The sequence below is a fragment of the Musca domestica genome, unplaced genomic scaffold, assembly GCF_030504385.1.
Source record: "Musca domestica strain aabys unplaced genomic scaffold, Musca_domestica.polishedcontigs.V.1.1 17, whole genome shotgun sequence".
NCBI lineage: Eukaryota > Metazoa > Arthropoda > Insecta > Diptera > Muscidae > Musca > Musca domestica.
Genome location: NW_026712230.1, coordinates 3,826,404 through 3,832,791, shown reverse-complemented (window position 1 = coordinate 3,832,791; position 6,388 = coordinate 3,826,404). Strand labels below are relative to the sequence as shown.

Below are 6,388 nucleotides of genomic sequence, written 5' to 3'. Positions count from 1 at the left end.
GTGGTGGGATTCGCCATCTCTTCTTCTTGTGTATGGGTGTCGTCTGAGAAACCGATATCTCCGCTCTCCAAGCATAAAAATTGTATAGGGTCCCAAACATAAAAATACCAACAATTTGGTTTTTTGTTTCTTCTCCAGCTCAAGATGCCTACCAACTGAAATACCAGAGAAGTTGGTGTTTGTCTGATCCCAAAATGTTGATGTAATTTGCATATTTGTAGTCTTCTTTTTGTGTGTGGTTCATGTTGTCTTCATCATCATCTTCGTCGTCTGTTTTTTTTTCTTATTGATGTCGTTGGAATTGTTAATGATTTTAAAGAAATGATTGGTAGAAATTCCACAAAAGACTCAAGACACAAACTTGTCTCATTTTCTGTGCTACTCACCTGGCGAGAGGGAGAGTTCAATCGAAAGACTTAAGAAACAAGCACATCGTGATTTATCAACAAAGACGACGCAAAGGAGTAACATTTTTTTTATTTTTCAATAGCGTCTCAGCGTGATATTTAATTAGCCACGAAAGATACTGTTAATTGAGTTCTTACAGACAGCATTTAATTACATAACCTTAAGCAAATTCCTAAACAAAAAAACAGAAACTCACAAAAAAACAGTTGGACAATTTTATTCTAAATTTGGCGAAAAAATTTGAATTTCTGTTATATCTGTTCTTTCATAATACGATGCGCAGTTAATTCCAATAATCTATAAATGATTTTAGAATTGGGTGAAATCGCAAGAATTTCTTGGCAAAACAAATTTCTTGGCTTTTCAAATTAGAAGATACGATGTATGGAAAGTGTGGCATTAAAAAGTTGGGAAGGTGTTATGTCTTTGTCAGTAATAGTTGATGTGTGTTATTTATAAACAACTTTACCATAGCAAAAATAAAGCTTATTTGAAAAATAAGGTCATTTGAGTTGATTACACTATGCAACACAAAAAAAAAATTACGGGGAAAATCCAGCAGATTATGAAAAATGTTTTTTTAATATTTATGGATTTCTGCAATGTAGCTAAGACTTAGATCCTTCTAGTCTTTTAGAACCCATAGTAGATTTTTTAAAAGTGTGGAAGTAGGGGGAATTTCCCTCTCTATTTAGGTTACTATTCAAAGTAAACTTTCAAAACGCCGATAAAAGTGTCTTCCTTTTGGCCCTACTTAGGCCTACTGGATTTTTTGATAATTATTGAAAACATTGAGTTTTGTCGCATAGTGTTATTGATGCAAACGAAATCTTTCCAAGAAAAAATAATTTTCATATTTGGTCGGGCGATAATTGGAGAATTTAGAATGTTATCCATTTTTTGTGGATATATTGAGAATTTATTTATTTATTTTACCCACCACTGTACTATGGAGTATAGACTCCATATAAATGTACCCTTAGATATTCAGTTTTCTGATGATTTGTATCACACTTTTTTCCAGAATTGTTTCATATTTGCTTTTTGAAAATAGTGAAGGGGATTACCTCCTTTGGCATAAAATTACATATACAGGTCCATTACATCGGAATGAAAAAAAGTACATAGTTGTAAAAACCATTTATAAAGGTATATATAAATTATGTTTAATTCAAGATATATTTAATCTTATTTAACTTATGCTCCTTAGTCGATTTTGCAATGTCCCTCTGTTGTAATCACGCTAGAGTCCAAACGGCATGTGATAGAAAGCTAAAATTTTCATTACAGCTGTCTTTCGTCTGCAGTCAGGTTAGCCAGGTTCCTATAGCCATATAAAGGTACTTTCCGATATTCCGTATTTTGACAATTTAAGCCACCTTTTCTAACGGAATTATTTAAAATTTAATGTTTGGATTCCGTAATGGGTTCTTCCGCTTATATTGAACAATTTCTATATAAGTCAACGTTTTTCTCCCAATATTCGATATTTTGATGATTGTAGCCAAATTTTTTACAGAATTGTTTGAAATTTGGATTAGAGGTCCCTAATAACAGAAGTAACGCATGCCCCTCGAATACAGTAATTTCGGCATTTTCGAACATACTCCCAAATGGTGAAGGGTATAAAAAGTTTGCTAAATTTATCCTGTAATTAAATATGTGAAACAGTGTAATGATGAAAATACTAAAAATACTAATAATTAAAACTATTAAATTCCGAAACGCTTAGAACAAGTGTTACATTGTCATAATTCTCTTCACGAAATTGAAAGCTGTGAGTCAACATTTATTGCAAAATTTTCTTAAATCAATTGGTTTATTTCATTTTAAAATTTCCAATGTCTAACTCTTAATGAATGTGTTTTCTTTTGTTGGACTGTCATGGCTGTTGCACACCGACTGTCCGACTCCTTGCATAGAAATCGAAACATGTCCTAAGGGTGTACACTCGTCATGGATAACTTCAAGTTATTCTCTTGTCTTGTGGTTAAACTTACCACGAATATTGAATTTCTATTAAAAACAAAAAAAAAAAAAAAAAACGTCAGTCAATATCAACAACGACGACAATGTCCAATGGCGGCAATGACGTTGGCGAAAAGAAAATTTGTATCAATCTCCTCCTCTAATGTCTAATCTGATGGTAGTTTTCTTTCATCCTACAGTAGAATTGCATGCAATTTTCTCTCTGCACCAAGCAATGAATGCAGAAACCTCTTGATAGATGGAAAAAAACGATCTCATGATTCGGACCAAAATCATTGAATCATATCGAAATAAAAAAACGAATGCAATCTTAAGAATTACCCATAAAATACAGGCAAAAAGCTGTAAGTTTATCCAATCTAAAGTGAGTATAAGCAAAAACGAACAATACAAAATTTTCAATTTCTTTTCAATTATTTGCAAAAACAATCAAAACATTTCCCTACTGATGAGATAAGAGAAGCCTATGTAAGAGGAAATATTGAAAAATAAATCGAATACAAATAATATCGTCAAATGCTAACATTGAATGTGGATATTAGAAGTATTTAATTCGCTTCAAATTTGCAATTTCAATGAATATTGTTTTTTAATTAATGTTAATTAAACTTTAATTCAATCATAACCCAATGCCAGATCCAAAATGAGATTGTTTAACGTTGGCAACGTAAAATCTTTTACGCCTGTAGAAATTTAAAAATATTAAAACCTATAATTACAGTGGCTTCAATTATGAACGCGCTCGACTAAGGCTATTTCGATTTCGTTAATGTTATAATTTCGAAGAAGATACTAACTTGCGTATATATTATTATTATTAAGATACGGAAACGGTGGGTATTAATTAGTAGAGAATGTAAATTTTGCCTTACGATTGGTGGTGCCTTCAAGTATATACAATTTTAACTAGCTTAAGATTCTATGTCGATTTAACCTTACCCGTGGTGTCTAAAAAACATCGCAATATGCATTACATGGAGCTATAAAACTAATCCTCTCTTGATTGAATTTGAGTATACCGGTAATATTTGGTATATATTTCAAACATATTTCAAGTTAGCAGATAAACTTTACATATTTACACGCAAGAGTTTATAAAAAACAAATGTGCAAATTTCAAAAAAAATCCGTTGAAAAATACTGGTCATATCACAAAAATACCGAATATACGGAGTTTCCGTTATATAAGGGCTAATACGAAGACCTGGCCCTGCATATGCACTTTTCTATCACAGGCTTTGGCACCCACAAGCACTTTCAATATAAAATTTACAACAATCCCGGTGGATAATTTTGCTAAAATCATTAAAATATAGAATATAGGAAGGTACCGTTATAAGGGTGCCTTACGAAGACGTAGGTCATATGATGTAGTACCCATTAGGAACTTCAAATTCCAAATTTGAAACATTTCCGGAGAAAAGTGTGACACAAATCATCAAATTACCGAATATCCGGAGATACAGTTATATGGGGAATATACCAAAACCTAATCATATATTGGCAGGTCTATACAAGGATGTTGGATGGGAACACATGCTGCTAATTCACAGCAAATTCGGATTAAAACTACACGCAGAGAAAAAATATAGTTGAACATTTTCACTGCAATCACTAAATATTTGCTACAATCATACAATTGTTCCCTCAAACATGTTTTTATTGGTTTCAACCACATTATTATTTCCACAATAAAAACCTGATCAATATTTTGTAGGAAAAATGTTTTTCATTAAAAAATCTGCAGTATGGTTACTTTGAACAATCATACAATTATCAGAGGAACTATTTAATAGTTGCTGATACAATAATTGTTTGCATTAATAAAATATTTTATGGTTACATACCATTTACATAGTTGTAAGCAAAAATTCTATGGTCGATTTTTTTATCCATAATGCAATTATCAGAATCTTACTAACATTAAACATGACATGATTAGATGGAATAATAACATTGTCATTCCGTATGTTGCTGTAAAGCTCCCACGATGCTTTCTTCAGTTTATATTCGACAACGTTCGAAGTCGTTCGTACTAGTTTATAAATAAACGGGTATTGTGAAATAAAAGTGTTTTTCATAGTTTTTAGTTTAATATTTACATGTGTCATCCTACACTTTAATGTAATATATACATATATTAGTTTAAGAAAATCTAAATTATAGAAATTCAGAAAATTTTTGCATTTCTTGCAAAATGTCTGATTTTCTATTAAATATCCCGATAATGTAAACGTATATCTATTCGTATTTATATTTTGTGTATGCGTTGGAATGCAATATCATTTTTGAAATTAATAACGATATTTTTATTGCAACCATGTTATGTTTGTTGTCAACAAATAATTCTGCATTTTCAAACATTCATGCATGGTAGAAGAATATAGGTAGACGCATCGACACAGCTGCTTGGGCAATGAACTGTCAAACCAATTCTGGAATTGAAAATTTTGAATGAAAAATTATTTAAATTTGTAAAAATTGTTGAAAAACGCGAATTATAATAGCCATGACGTAGTATATGAAAGTATATGAAAATCTACTTATATTTGAAAAAAAAACATTTAAATTTTTTTGACATATCAATGCTCCCAAGCGTTGATGCATCTACCTGTATTCTTCTGCCATGCATTCATGCATACATACGTATTTCTTGATGAGAGTCCCGTTATTTTTTTTTTTTTTTTGCTTGCAAAAAAAGAACAGAATTTACGTCAGTTGTTCTGTTCTGTTTGTGCGAGAAAGTTGTGCGTTTAACAAAATCAATAAATGAAAAGTTTAAAATTTATAAAAACAATTTTTGGTGACAAAAAAGAAATAATTTGACGGAGATAACAATTACCAATTGTTCCTAGATGAAGGTAAATATAAGAAATTTGATAAAACAAACACAAAGTGTGCAAGCAATTTTGATGTTTATTTATGTAATTATGTTTGTTTGTTTTAATTGCAGTTCGTAAAAGCTACAGTTTAAGAGATGTTAGTGTAGACGTACTCTCTAAAGGTTTCAAGATAAAACAAAGCCATTTTCCGGATTTTGTTAAACAGTTTATTGGATCTACTGATTTTGTTCTAGACATTAAGCTGCCAAGTAAGTATTAGTTAAAAGAAACAAATTTATTTCTAATTGTAGAATTTTATATTTTCTTACTTCTAATTTTCTCAGGTATTGACGTTTGTGTATCCAATACGGACTCTGCATTTGAAAGTGAATCTATAGATTCCCCATCAGCAGAACATTTCGCAGCTGCTCATCAAGCAATATCCTGCATTGGAAACATTTTTAAATTCCTCCCAAGACATAATTGTTTTCACCAGTGTGGACATTTGCAAAGTCTTCCATCAAAGCAGGTAAGTCTTTTCTTTAAACATGATTTTCATTTCAAGTACTTTAGTACATATTCTTATTATATATAGTAGAAATAGTGAGTTTCTATATTTCAACAATATATTTCTTTAGGAAATTAGCGCCATCCCTGATATTAACCAATTCTTAAATGTTAAAACATTGGAAAATAAGGACCGCATTAAAATTTCAAAGGCTTTAATGGAATTTATTCTAAATAAAACCCCAAACAGACAGTATGTATGTATGTATGTTTCTGTATCTAAAGAAAATAAGTTATTTTTGAATTGATTTGACGTACAATGAATGTATATTATATAATAAAATAAAATATATTTTAAATAAATAATGCATTTTATTCACAGGTACTTTAATGCATGTAACCATATTACGTTTACCTGTATTATAACATGGTTAGACAGTATGGTTACATTGAACTATAACATGGTTATTTTATAGCCATAGCATGATTGTTTATCTACCATAATATTATTAACTAGGACCATACTATGATTATTTAGAAAAATATTATGTTTATATTGGAACCACAGTATGGTTTCCCATGACCATGGTATGATTAGTTGAAGAACAATAAATGGTTAGGAACAACCATTACATGGTTAGTTGGGGACCATAGTGTTTTTG

At 30.6% G+C, this 6,388-nt stretch overlaps 1 long non-coding RNA gene across 1 annotated transcript; it reads left to right on the top strand.

Moving 5' to 3' along the window:
* The first annotated feature begins 5,127 nt into the window (after positions 1–5,127).
* On the top strand, positions 5,128–5,981 carry LOC109614065 (uncharacterized). The gene is made up of 4 exons (XR_009341909.1): positions 5,128–5,258; positions 5,351–5,488; positions 5,564–5,748; positions 5,858–5,981. It is a non-coding gene; the product is annotated as an uncharacterized LOC109614065 (long non-coding RNA).
* The last annotated feature ends 407 nt before the right edge of the window (positions 5,982–6,388 follow it).